Consider the following 14790-nt stretch of genomic DNA (forward strand, 5'->3'; position numbering starts at 1 on the left):
TGCCCATCTTGGAGTAGTGGCTGGAGGCAGGCAGAGCGCCTGTGAGAAGTGGTATTTTATTTACAGCATGTCAGAAGAACACCACCAAGTAAAGAGCGGTAAAAGTTTTGCCCAATGAAACATGCAACTAAAGAGCCAAGCAAATACAACGCAACCAAGTCCTGAAGTAACTTACAGGCTCTGTGCCAATACTGACTTGGTAGGTATAAAAACAAATGTGCAATTTGCTCTGGATGTTGCTAAACAGTTCATTCAACCAGCCACAGCCAGTACCACTGAGAATCGTGTTTAAAACCCCAGAGAGGGTTAAGTGGCTTTGTTTGAGGTCAGTAGGCTCTGATGGAATAGCCACGCTCCCAGCAATTCTGACCCCCAGAGCCAGCTGCAAGTCAGCTAACTGCCGTTCACCTTCCCCCAGCTATGGGTGCCAGCGCCCTGTGCTGGAAAGACTGGCCTTGAGCCACATTGCCTCTGCTGTTTCACTTGAAGTCCTGTTTAAAAGATTTGACCCCATAATTGCTTCCCCAAGGATACTATAATGTCACTAAACCACCAAATAAAGCAATTACAGACAAAAGGCTGTGGCTATGCTCATGGGTCTGGTGGCAGCACTTGCTCAGAAGACGACTGAAAGGCCAGAAGATGTTTGAACAAGGCAGTAAGTTCCCTAGTCTCTGCTGCTTCTTACTTTGAAAGTTGCAGTACTTTCCAGACAGCTTCTGCCTTGTATGGAAGTGACCTCTCACTCCCACCTCTGGGAAGGAGCAGGTCAGTAACCCATGGGATAAACCACCTCTTTTAACTGAATGTTAACACCAGTTGGAGTGAGACACACAATAAAAGACAAAGGACTGCAGCTCGATTTTAACAAGTGGTTGAAAACATATTTGATAGCTGTGGATAATCATGCATGACAAATCTGTTTGCAATTTATCATGAAGTCTGTCATGACAATAGCATGCAAGAAAGTGATGGACAAATAGCACTTGTCTTCTTCCTGCTGTTCAGTAAGGGCAAACCTGCACTAAACTTTGCTTTTTGTTATGCCTGTGCAACCTCTCTGAAATCAGCAGAATAGGCATATGCAAGGGCAGAATCTCATCCCCTATTTCCAAAGCTGATGCTGTCACCTGTGCTGAAGGCCAGCATAAGACCTATGCCTCACTTCAGCCTTATTTCAAGGGCTTTTAAGAAACCTGCCTGTGCTGGAGGCACATGCTAGCAAGACTCCATCAGCGATGAGGAAATACTCATTCCAGACCTGACCCCGATATACTAGCACTGCTGTCTTTTGAAGAATCTTCATCCTTTCCAAATTTTCATTCAGTCCGGACGAGAAGCTGTTCCTCTGCTGAATTCACCCAGTCCTAACTGCTATTACTCAGTTTCATGAAGGGCTCTGAAGTGAACCACCCTAACTTTCTGGATGTCTCAGGCTAACAGGCTCCACGCTGTCAGCAACATTGTAGAAGCTATACCTAAACAGGTTCTTACAGTCATCTGAACAGAACTTTCTGTGAGAAGGGAAGTTTTCTAGGACTTGGAAGAACTTAGTTTCCAGGTAGGAAACAAACAGGGAGATTCCCATGAGACATTTACCTGACTTCATACCTCTGTCCTTCATTAACTGCTCTCAGTTTAATAATCAGACTACGATTAAAATGAAGGTGATTTCTTTTTCTCACTCTCCAAATCTTCATTGGAAAAGAATGAGAGAGAACTTGCTAGAATAGCTCTTTTATTGAGATGTGAAGCAGTTCACATACAGACACAGAACAGTGCAGCCATTTGCATAAAGTGTCTCTACAACGTGTCTAAAAATTGTTTTATCGAGAAGATTTCTGCATAACATTATCCTTTGGGCAAGTACAAATACTAAATTAAGCTGACTCAGTCTCATCTTAAGCAGAAGACATGAGAGCTGCAACTATTTAGGCATTAACATCAATACGAGATTCAAGCTCTGACTACCATTTTCAAAAGCCTCCATATTCTATGCTCCATACTCTATGCATAGTGCCACTTTGAAAACATGCTTTAAAATCAATTTCTCACCAAGCTATTGAAAGAAGATTGGATTAGAATTTGCTGCCCATTGAATAGGATGGTAGATTGGTTTGTAATTGGAACTGAACCTGGCATCATCCTGAACAGACTGTTGACAACTATTTTATGGAAATCATACCGGCTCACTGTACTGAAAGAATATGCTTTACAGAACTGCTTTTTAATTTTCCCTGCCCAAGATCCTGTCATTTTGGAATCAGTCATTGCAGATGTCCTGCCCCCGACCCCATCCTTCCCCAGGGAGCTAGAAAGAAATTACACCTTCACCCAAAAAGCTCTGGGTGCGAGATAGCAAAAACATTGTTGTTCACACACAGCACCACATTTCTTCTAACACATATTCATGCTTAACAACTATTTTGCACTGTGCTAGACACAGTAACTGAAAAAAGGTGGCTTTCCATTGGCATGACTGCCTGAGCAGGCACATTATCTGCAGCCTTTGTGGACATTAAGAATCATAATGCCTCCTTCAAGGAGAAAAGATTAATTTGCATTGCACCAGATACTGAAAGCAGACAGCTGCCAACCCTTGACAACATAAACATCCAGGACGTTTTTTTGTTTCTGCTGAAGGCTTGCAAAAGTGTCAGCGATTGCAATGGACATAAAGGCACACAGCTTTTTCCATTAGCAGAGGGGCTGAAGAACCAGATATAACATCATAGCCAAATAATATAAAAAGAATATACTAAGCCAGTCAACATCATGGCCTGAACTAGAATGTCCTTAAAGATATTTCTACATCCAAGTACCCACCAAGAAAAGAATCTAATTCCAAACATGTTTTCTCTAATTCTGAACACATTCTGTTCTACTGGTGACCCAAGTTCTCTTCCCTGCAATAGGGCAGAGAAACTCCTCTTGAGACAAGCCTCTATCAAAGGATGTTCTCCGTCATTGTTAGGTTTTCTAGTGTTGCAAGACATTTAAGTATAGAAATTAAACCTTGTATAAAGCATGGTTTGCCTGCCAACTCGTGCAGAAAAATATCAGCCCAATAGGCAGTGCCATATATCAGAGGCAATACAGAACCACCTGAGGGTGGAAGCTCAGGGAAAAATGCTATCTACTGACACCACTGCCACCCCCTGAAAACATCTGCCCACATAATGTGCCAAACTTGCTCGGATTAGGCAGGGAAAGTGACTCTAGCTATACACTTAAGGTCCTAGGCAGCAAAGTTGGAGGTTGGTTGGTCAAGATCTCCAGGACTGAATTTAAGCCTGGCTTCTTTAGAGTTGTACCTGCTGACAGCAGGTTCAATCTAGATTAAAAAGCCTTTGTATCAAGGAGGCCAAATCAGGAGACTTCTGAGGAAATAAGGCAAATAGGAGATCAGTTCTCCAGAGCCCATATTGTCTGTCCAAAGTCAGAAGATAAGCTTTGCTTACTTCAAGTAGTGGCAATGCTGAGCGCAGTTCCATCAGCGGACATGGGGCTTCAGGGATGCAGCGGTGCGGACTCAAGGAAAGCAGCTGGTGAGGAGGGTGCAACGAAGGTCAGCAGAACCATTTTATCTCAGTTCTTTTATCCTTCCTGATGTCATCACAGTATCTGAGAGGCAGCCCTAGGGAGCAGACACCACATTGAGTCAGATAAAACAGCAGGCAGTAACACAGCTCACAGCCAAGCGTTGCACGTCAGCCACCCACTAAAACGGGTTGCACTGTGCTGTTTTACTTGCGAGGACCAAGAAATTCTCTGGCATCCAGATCTACCCGCTTTATGTTGCTCATGCCAGTATAACAGTCAAAGAAGCTGTCGAGGATCCAAGAGCAAGCCTTGAGATGGCAACTCTTGGCAACGTAATATTAAATCAGTTGAGAGGCTTCTCTGCGCTGTGTATACGTCACCCACAATCAATATAAAAGAAAAAAAAAGGAATGAAATCATAACCCACAGAGACCTAACAGAAGACAGCAATGGATGGGGCAACTGGCCCCAAGAAAGACCAAAGACTTTATGATACTCCCGAGTATAGGATATTCTCTAGCCAGGAGATACATGGCTCAGTGAGGGGACTGGGACATCGACAGGGTTGCTGCTAGCTCTAGTTAATCCCAGCTGCCAAAAAGGCCTCATGCAGTCCATATTACTAAAGTTGCACTGACTGACATCAGGATTACTCAGCCTTGCAGCTGGAGCTGCAGGAGCGAGAGCTGAGGGAGGCTCCGTTCCAAATAAGTCATCACCCTGCTTGTAACCTCTCCCTTGGCTCTGAAGTGGAAGTGCTCCTTTCTCCTGCCTCAAGTCTTCTCAACAGCCAGAGCCCAATTCAAGGTCTATCAGAGCAGAAGCAGACTTGCACTGATCAGTAGTAGCAGGACTGGGGCCTTCTCAAAGATGCTGTGGGCAAGGAAAAATGGTACTTGCTGCTTTAGCTCCAGAGCTCTCCAATGTTGGTAGCTACATGAAGAGGAAAGCAGAAGGCTTAAAAAGAGATAGAAAGAAGGTTGATAAGAATTAAAATCACAGGATTTAAGAAGGACATCATAAGTCAATAACTTATATCTACTATTTCTTTGTTGTCATGCTGCAGAATCACTATTTTAGTCAGGATTGTGGGTTTTCTCTGCACTATTTAAAAAATATTAATAAAAGGGAGCAATTTGCTTAGCATAAGGCAAACAGCTTCCAGTTCCAAACGGGAGGGAGAAATACAGCTCAGGAAGACTCCTCAGATAAAAACAAGATGACGTGGAAGATGTGCTCCAAACCTTGCAGGAAAGGTCCCACAGCCAAGTGCAGCCATATAGTCAGGAGTTTTTGTACACGCTAGTGCTGCAGAAAGAGATCTTTAGCGGAAGTGACTCTCCCTGTCCACTCCAAGCAGCACATCAAGGTCAGCTCTAATAGTTTTGGCAATTTTCAGAAGACCAGTTTCACAGATTAAAAAGGACAAGTGTTCAGAAATCCATGAATCAAAAGCTGAAGGAAGAACATGAGGCTTTAGCAGCTCTGGATTTTTATGTTGGTACTTTAGACAGAGCAGTTTGGGGAGTTTTTTTGTCTAGTTTTGACATGGGGAGGGGAGGAAGCTGGAAAGGGGGCATGTCTGAGTTTGAGATGTTAGAGTACAGGTCACATTTTCCAGGCTTTTCACTCTCAAAAATTAGGATGGTGACAAAAAAAATAAAAAAAAAAAAACATTGAGAGGGAGGAAAGGAAGAAGTAAGCAGACCTTAAGGTACAGTCTGACACAGAATAGGAAAAAAAATTAGCTCCTGAAGGAAATGTTAAAATATGCACCAAATTGTCCAAGCCTCAATATACAATCTACAGAGCAGATTAAAAAACAAAAATAAAACAGCCCCCCCTCCCCCAGATATAAATTGTTGCAGGCACATAGAAAAAGCCAAAGTTAATCAGCATATACCAAAACAAGAGCTGAAACCTGTCACACCTACAGACTGGCTTGCTCTTACCATAACCCCGATGGTTAGACATCTCATTCTTATGCAATAACTCATGTTTCACCTTCTCTTGTCTCCTCAGCCTGGTGATAAAAAATAACCCAGACTCTACAGTCTCCAGTATTGCTGCCATTTGTTTTGCTTTATTGAGCCCTTTTAGATTTTTCCATTAAAAAAGAGGAAGATGATGATAAAATTTCAGGGTACCTCAGTTTCAGTGGATAAGTGCAGGGCATCTATTCTTTCCACCCAAAAAACTCTGTCAGTTTCCCAATGCTACTTTTTATGAAGGCAGCTTGATTTTTCCAAAACATTGCTGTAGTGGCTTAATGTGTTGCTAGGAAGCCTCCTTCCCAGAGCCTGGTTGCTGGCCCATGGCAAAGCAGAATGTTAGGAAAGATCAGCAGAGGGAAGGACTGTGATAAATGCAAGAACATTCATTGACAAAGATCAGAATGAGCTCAATCCTAAATCCATCATCTTTACTAAATGAGGGACTGGGTATTTGAAAGAAGCCTGAATGCATTAAGGAGAGCAAAAATAAAATGCTAAAGGAGTAATCAGACAGCCCAGCTCTCCGGGTGCTTTAGACAGTAGGCTATTTTTAGTCATCTCTGTTTCCTAACTGAAATAGTGAGTAGGGAGTGAGAGACAGTGGTATCAGGATTTTTAAAAGTACCTATGGAGCAGTCCTGCTCTGCTGTGCAGCAGCCATTTGCACAGACATATCCAACCTCAGTTTCTACTGGCTTGCTCAGACACGTACTGGTTTCAGCTAGGGCAAAACAGCCACCCTGCTTCTGGGAGTGATGCTACAAAGTGGCCCAATTCTGCCACAGGTCCTCAGCTTATGGTACTCAGCCAGGCTTGTAGACAGCTAGCCCAGATGCACCTATAGGAACCATGCTCACACTCCGGTCACACTGTTAGTGAGAGGCACAGGAGCCCGAGGAATCAGGGGAGCAAAGGGAGCTGAAGCTGTAGCTGTCTTCCCCCGGTCAGCCACCGGCAGGATGGTGTGAAAAGCTCCGTTCTGCAGTGCTACCCAAGTGCCTTCGACTGGGGTTAGACCTGCCCTTGATACTTACGTGGCTGTAACAGCAGAGAAACTCAGAGGGGCACAGCCAGGCAAATGTTAAACTGGCACCATCAGGCACCAATAGCCATGTAGCTGTGGGATCAAACAGTTCATCTGAAGCTGCAAAGCACCTGCAGGAAGCCAGGGACTTACTTGGTAGTTAGCCTCCGCTGAGCTCTCTGCTACTATAGCTACACTGCAATCAATAACCAAGTAAGGCTGTCAGCTATAAACAGCCATCACAGCATGACAACAGCATACACATTTCTTTATATCCTCCTCAGAGAGTCAACAGTTTGGAAAATCCCACCACAGACAAACTGGAAGTGCACAGCTAACCCCCTAGAGAAGCATTTCCCCCCAGGACAGGCACCTTGGTTTCTGCTAGCACATGAGGTATTCACGACCAGCTTGCAAAAACATTCACTGGGGGAAGACATGCAGACTCTTGGTTTGCTGCCTATTCAGAAGATACAAATATTCTCAGTTCACTCAGTGCTGGTTTCTTCTCTGTGCTAACAAAATCAGAGAATAATTTGAGAAAAGATGTGTGTGTGGGGGGGGGGGAAGTCCCCTAACCCCCATTTTCTATCCACCAGCCCACAGAGCCCCAGACCAGGAGCCAAGGGGCTGACTCCTTAGCCTGCTGCTTATCTGCTGGGTGACTCCATGCACATCGCTTCAGTTCCCAGAGCCCCATCTCCTCCTGTCCTTTCCAGTCTGTAAAGAGAGGCAAGTGATGCATTTCCTCTCCTGTAAGACAATTCTAGATGTATTAATAATTTCCATTAATGTTTTCTCTTGAAGTAAGCAAGGCTCACCTGCTACAACCCCCAAACTGCTTCTTTCTTCCTTCCTTAGAAGATATCTTATCTTCACTATAAGTTTTGAGGAAATAGCCTAAGGTAGTCATGGTTTCCCACCAATAGGCATTTATCATTGTCCTGCTTGCATACACAGAGTGAGATCACATGTTTTTATAAGGCAGGTACAATTCCCATCTTATACACAGGTTCCCTTCATGTTGTCAGGAGGTACATTCGAGGCATTGATTACTTCAATACCCATTTTGTCCATCTCCTATCAGAGGATTAAAAAATTCATGGCTATAGCTGTGGGCAAAGTCACAGAAAGCTGTGCAAAGGAGGGAAAAATTTCAACATTAATTAGAAACTTCTCTGGGTGCCAACAGAGATGTCACAGACTGGGGGAATTTGGAGGAAGTTCACACTCTAGCTGCAGAACTCTGGCTAAGGGTGATCCAATTTATAATGTAAATTTTCTAGAGGGTCTTTTTAAACAGTTCATGCAATAACACAGCTGAGATACAGTGAAAACACACTTAATGACTCAACTTCCTCTGGAGATGATACTATTAGTTGTAGGTCTGTTGGGCACCAGCAATGACAGAATTTAATTTCTTCAACACAGCAAGATGGTGTGGATCAAAGTAGTAATATGCACCCTTCAATCCTGCTAAGAGGGACCAGACTGAGGTTACTGCCTCAATAAGAGCTACCTCAGTGCTACTGAGAAGATGAAAAGAAACCCTTTCTCACGGTTTATTCAAGAATGCTTCCAAAGAAAGCAAGAAGGTATACACCTTGGGCTCATACCAAGCTACTCACTTCTCTAAATATCTATCAAAATGGAAAAGTGAAAACAGCTCTTATTCAAACCAGCACCACTGAAATAGTGCATTGGAAAGACAATGCTGTTTGGTGTTCTGGAGATTTGAAACTGCTCCGTGGGCATCCAGCAGACATCAGTAAACCTTCTTCCCATGCATGCACATGGGGCTATGCTCAGCTCATACATTTTCTGTTTAACAGATAAATCTTTCTCTGGCTCAGCTGGGCTAAGAGGTGCTGCCCAAAACCACAAATGAAGCTGATGCAGTTGGAGTGCTCACTTCCAAAATGAGGTCTCCATTTAAGCTGGGGCAAGGCCAGCAACATAATGCAGAAAAGCTTGTTAATAATGCACAATGGAGACACTCTGAAGAGGCCAGTGCATTCAGAGAGGGTGAAGTTCCCCCCACCCCAGTCCCACTGTTATTAATAACGCCCTATTAGGGAAGTCCTCATGCTGAAGTTAAATGTCATAGAGGCGTCACTCTACATCCCTGCTGGGACTAATAACTCTCAGGATATTTTCTCTTGGTGGTACCCAAGGTCCTCTTATTTATCCGTACCATATAAGAGAGGACTGTGGAACCATCTGTGTAACACACAGGGAGAAATAATGTCAAGAATGCAGAAACTATGCTCCCATGGTACTCTGAGGAGCAAGGGGTGGAGCTTCCAGGGTTGATTCAAGCTCCTTCACATCCCCTTCAAGCTTAGCCACACCGGGTTACAGTCAGCCTTTCCCTTTCTCTGAGATAAGGGATTTTGCTGAAATTTTGACACTTGAATATACATCCTGGAGCCACAGGACCTGGTGAATTCTCAAAGGATGATACTTAACTGCAGATATTTTCTTCCTCTGCTTCCTTGCCACAACCCAATCCATTCTTTTGGCACAAACTAGATGCACCAGACAGAGATTAATGGATTTCAGATGGTTTGGGGAAGTTTCATCCTGGCAGCAAGGTTAGAGTGGATAGAGATTTACCTCTTCTGCCTGTTTATGTCTGCATAAGTCACTGCCTAAGGGGCCAGTGTCACAGCGACCACACCACTACACACACACACACAAGACAAAACAAACCCATTGCATCTTTCCCACTGCACGGACACTCGTTGGTTCAGAACCCTGTCCTGTCTGGGACTGGGCAGCAGGCCTCTGCTAGGCTTACACTGGTAACGATGCTGGACCTGTCCTGGCAACAGCATGCATAAAATCTACTGTGCTCATGGGAACCATCCTGGAGCTGGTGTCTCCAGTGATCACACTGCTCTTATCAGATGTCCTTCCAGCTGGCCATTTTTATATACTCCCAGGTAGACTGAGCTGGGTCGAGGCAAGGATCTGATCAAATGTGCCTGATCCCGTATAATACAGGATCTTCTGTCCTGCCCTGAGACACTGAAGTTTCAGAATACATTAAAAGCCTCCCATCTGCCTCATGCTCTAAGGCTGAACAACATCCTCCCCTTCCTCTCACATCTCCCTGTTCTCAGTATATATTACCATCTTTCTCCCCAGCCCAGCGAGCTCTAGCTGTGCCTGTAGACAAGGTCCAAGCCTGCGAATCTCCCCTCGCTATTCTTCAGGTATTTAGAATGGACTGAAATCTGGATTAGAAGACAGCTCTTTGGGGTTTAGATACAGAGACGAAATATGCCATGGACAGCTTTGTTACAAAGCAGAAAAGCTCCTGAGGGTCAGGAGTTAGCACAGAATAAACAATGCTAATAAAGGCTGCTGGAGAAGCAAGGGGTGATGTGTGCTAGTTGCTGACATTTCTTTGAATGTTTGTATTATTCTCTGGGCAGCCTTCATTTTGTACATTTGGTTCTGGTTTTGGACAGATTTCAGGACACTGGAAGAGTCAGCTTAAGGAGTTCTCTATAAGGAATAGCCCAGCTTGATCTCCCTTGAGCATCTCTGCTTGAGTCCATTTGAACAATGCTATTTATACTTAATCGACACTGTGGACTTCTTGTTCTCTGCCAGCTCAGAAAGGGATAGAAATTGCTACAGCAAGTTAAAAAAAAAAAAAAAAAAAAGAAGAAGAAGAAGAAAGAAAGAAAGAGAGAGAGAGAGAGTCAGCATGTAGATTTTAAGAGGTTTATTAATAATCAACATTGATGGTGCCACCACCTGCTGATATAATCAGTGTTAACCATGCGCTCCTGAGATGGTTAGAAATGCAGGCTAGAAGCCTTGACAACAGAGGCAACCCATTTTTTCCTCCTTCCCCTTTTGGAGAAGATTACCTGTTATCTGTGTCCCACCTGCTAGTCCAGTTCTGTTTACCTGTTTTTTCCCCTCAGCCTACATACTCAGCCTGGCTTCAGAAGCAGGAAAGTAAAGCTGGAGGTTGGGGAGGAAGGGGGGCAGCAGCAGCAGCCTTACTGTTAGTTTAATTGATGCTGCTTACTTTCATATTCAGAACAAGTTTATTTTCCCAGTTGAAAGACAACAAGCAATTTTAGAAAGTGTAACCTTTCACTTGGATTTCAGCCACATTTAAAAACCTCAAAGAGAGGAAAGAAAGTTCAATTAAAAACACCTTGACAGTGAACTAGTTTTGGTCCAGCTGCCTACAATGGCATAGCCCTCACGCTTTACAACACAAAGCCCAGGTTCTTTAAAGATTGCCAGAAACTCAAGGCCAAATCCTGACAATTCCTGAGCACTTAACTCCTATTGAAAATGCAGGACATGGCCTTACCAAGAACATACTGGAACAATTAAAGCCCAGCGCCACAGACATGAACACACTGAACCTTAATAACAGTGCTCTTCTCTTGTTTGACTCACAGAAGACAAATAGGACAAAGATGACAAATAGGTACGAGATTAAATCAGTGCAATGCATAAGTGAGACTCAGATTCCCAAGAGAGGTTAAACCTTGCAGAAGTTTGAGATTACTTAATTTCTATCAGGCAGATGCAAGGAAGATGTCTCACGCTTTTGTTTTGCCCATTGAAAGGCTGAGAGAAGCTTACTTGAAGACAAAGGATGTAGTGTCAGAAAAAGAAATGCAGTTTCTTTTTACAGATCAGCCTTTCTGCCCATGACTTCATCAAGACCGATTGTTCTCTTGCTCTCTGACACAGCATTTGGTTTGATCAAGATAACTTCACTGACTACCACATGCTGAGAGACAAGTGCATCACAGAAGAAGCATTTAGACTGCTGTAACTAAGTGATAACTGACTAGCACGGCTTTCATTTCAATGAGGGAAAGAACTTCAAAAGCACCTTGAATAGCTATCGGGATAAATCTTTTCTATCAGTATAAATTAAGACCTAATGAAGAACAATATGAAAAAGAAGGCAGCCTAACAGAGTTAAGACATGTTGCCAGAGATAACTAGTTTTCCTTTCAGCAATCAGCATGCAGGACAGACTAATGAGGATTTCCACCCCCCACCCCCCCCCGTCAGGCTCACTGGAATTTCCCCTTTTTCACTGCACTTTGTTTGTCTATTTTAAAACAATCTGCCTACACATGCAGAAGCACTATGTGGTACATCAGTATTAACAGCTAAGACAACATGTGCCTTCAGAGTGAACAGAGCAGCACACAAGACTCCAGTCCGTTGCAGGTACCCCTGCCCAGTTCACTGGACAAAGGGTCGCTGGTGTCAGACTGGCGGTGCCGAGCCGTTGATGGCTTCATAGCAGTCTTCAGCTAGGGCAGAAGGACAGCCTCTTGCTACCTCGCCCCACAGATCTGCTAAGCCCAGCGCTGCCATCCATGGCAGCACAGAGTGCAGAGGAGGAACGGATGACTTGCCTCCTGGCTGTCGTGCCTTAAAACACCCTCCAGAAAATAGCAGTGCACTATCACTGCCATTTGATTTCCAGCTCAAACACTGCCCATGGACAGAGAGACTCCATACGGTTACTGATCTCACACAGCCTCCCTCCTGAGGACCCTTAAGGTACCGGGATTAAAAAAAGGTACAAGAGGGCTACTGACTTGTAGAGTGGGAATCCACTGACAGTCAGGCTCACTTCTCTCATAAAATGATCTAAGTTACACCCTTTCCTTGACTCCAAGCCTACTAAATCTTATTGTTTCCTAACCTCTGACACACGGGCAAACAACAAGAACTTATACTTCTTCCTGCTCTTCAACAAGACAACTACCAAAACCCTTTTAAAGAGACAACAACAAAGAAATTCTAATGGGTTAGCAGAGAGCAAAATAAACCTTTCTACAGAAAAGCTTCTTCTTCTTTACAAGATACCCACCTTTCCTCCCTCTCCCAATTCCTGTCTAAATCTTCCAAAGTAATAAACCCAATTTATGTATACAGCGACCAGGCAGAGACAGACCAAAGGGCTGGGCTGGCTGGACCATCCCTGACCTCTCGACTCCTGCCCACTGATGCAGGTTCAGTCCCCTGCTGCAGGCTGCTCTGCCGTGCTCCAGCCCATTCAGACAGGGCTGCATCCACTTCAACCACCTGGGCTGGATCAGCGTCAGGAGTAGGTCATATGGTTATGAAAGACGACATGGAGGCAGATCCCTAAGGGACCTAGGCTGACGCACTATAAGTTATCAGTGACATTCAGATAGCCAGTTTCTTCTGATTTCAGTAGGATTCCAGAGAACTAGCAAGCAGCTTCTGCGTGGCCTGCTCCTGGCTCCAGAGAGCGTACAGGTATAAAACAGGGGGTGAGGGAGAAGTACCTAGTGCATGAGGAAGGCTCATAACTCTCAGTATATACAGAGAATCATCAAAAAAACAGGTCTATGTTACATAAGCTCTGAGAAAACATTCCTCCCTATACTAAATGTTTAACAGCAGTTATCTAGCTAAAGAAAGCTATTCTGTGATTCTGTGAACTGCACATAACTGGGAGCTACTCAGACATAATTCATTCTTTATTCCCATCCCTTCCTCCCCCAGTTTTCACACTACTAACTTATCTTTCTGGCGCACCATTTATTCCCCGTAGGAAACCTACTTACAATAGCCTCCGGAGCACTGGCCTTCTCCACAATCCCGAGTTTGGCACAGGGACTGGTCTTGCTCCTCCAGCTGGCACGCATCCCGCTTCACAGGGAAGCTCTTTCTACCCAGTCAGGCAGCTTTCCTGGCTCCCAGAAGAAAATAAACGAGGTAAAAAAGCAAAAGCCTCCCACAGAGCCAGGTAGAAATAGACAGAATTGGTAAGCACATAGCCTTACACAGTCCCAAGTTGCAGTGGTCACCAAGGCAGTTTTACCCCAGTTACCTTCTCATACAGGGTAAGACCAGTAACACCAGAGTCACTGCAGCCCTGGCCAGTCTAGCACACCTCCACTCCTCCATGGAGCTGTGGGCTCTTGCACTTCCCTAACCACTAGAAAGTTGCTTCACCTTGGGCCTTGAGCCATTAGCCATAAAAACATCACCCTCTCAAGCATGACCTAGCCCACCCCAATCAGGTACCCCAGCTTGTCAGAACTACCCCTTCATTTGTGCGTATGCAGCATCTGGCCCAACCAGACCAAATATACAAGTGGCCCCTGGGGGAAAATGGGGCAAAAGGAAAGAACTAACCACAAACTTGATGCTGTGGGACCATATTGTATGTTTTTAAAGTTGGAATCTATAGCTAGATTTGCACACTTATTTGTGGTATGGTAGGAATTTAATTGAAGGAAATTGAAGGAAAACTCATGAGACATTAGCCAAGTGAATTATCTCTGAATTCAGCAATTTTTACACTCATGCCTATGTAATTGTTTTAAGTTATGCATATCCAAAAGGATCTTGGTAAATCAGGGGCTTGAAAAATAATTTAAAAAAAACAGGAAAGTAAAATATTAAAAACCAGTCCTTGAAAAAATACCTCTCAGCAGTAACTGAGTTTATCCCATGGAAAGAGCCATCTTCCTACAGAGAAAAGAGTACAGAAAAAGGTCAGGTAGGAAAGACATTGTCTCCACTAAACAAATGAAGGTAAGCACTGAATATTGAATGCTATGCTACATTTTCTTCTATGCAGGATAATATCTGCAATTTAAAATGAAATTCTATTTTACATTTATTGCAATTTCAATTGTTCTTGATGAGGTATTTCAGAAGGCAGGTTCTGTCAGTCAGGTCTCTGTTCAACATTAATATCGCAGTGCCTCAAAGTTCCAGTGGTCAGCCACTTCCCTCCCCGTGCTAAGAGCTGTGTGAACAGAGGCAGCCCTTCTGTCAGAATTTTGCAACTCTAGTATGCAAGATACAGTAGGCAGACACGAACACACTGGTGAAGCACAAAGAAACAGCTGATAAATGACCACTCAGAACCACTGTCCTTGAACCTGCTTCTTTTCTCTCAGACCAGACTACCACCCTGAAACTTAAGTGCAACCTAGCACTTCAAGCATGCCGCTAGAGATAATGTGGAGTCTTCTGAGGAAAAACATACTCTGAAAGCTATTCTGTTCTTCTTGGACATGCCTTGAGCAGATATACTGAAGCAGATCTTCCATTTGGCTGATAATGCATTATACATGCTAGTTAGTTACAAACAGAGTTCATTTTCCTGTTGCTAGTGAATCACTTCTCAAAAAGAAACACCTCTTTTTCCTGATAGAGGGAAAGTAGTCCAAAGAGAAGTGG

General features: G+C 44.0%; 1 protein-coding gene across 1 annotated transcript in view; it reads right to left on the reverse strand.

Moving 5' to 3' along the window:
- Positions 1-3590, reverse strand: part of PITPNM3 (PITPNM family member 3) — a 151994-nt gene extending 148404 nt beyond the window's left edge. The window contains exon 1 of the mRNA XM_064522975.1: positions 3462-3590. The gene's annotated coding sequence lies outside the window, so the exon portion shown is untranslated. The remainder of the gene's footprint in view (positions 1-3461) is intronic.
- Positions 3591-14790: the final 11200 nt, after the last annotated feature.

Source organism: Dromaius novaehollandiae, chromosome 19 (assembly GCF_036370855.1).
Source record: "Dromaius novaehollandiae isolate bDroNov1 chromosome 19, bDroNov1.hap1, whole genome shotgun sequence".
Classification (NCBI taxonomy): domain Eukaryota; kingdom Metazoa; phylum Chordata; class Aves; order Casuariiformes; family Dromaiidae; genus Dromaius; species Dromaius novaehollandiae.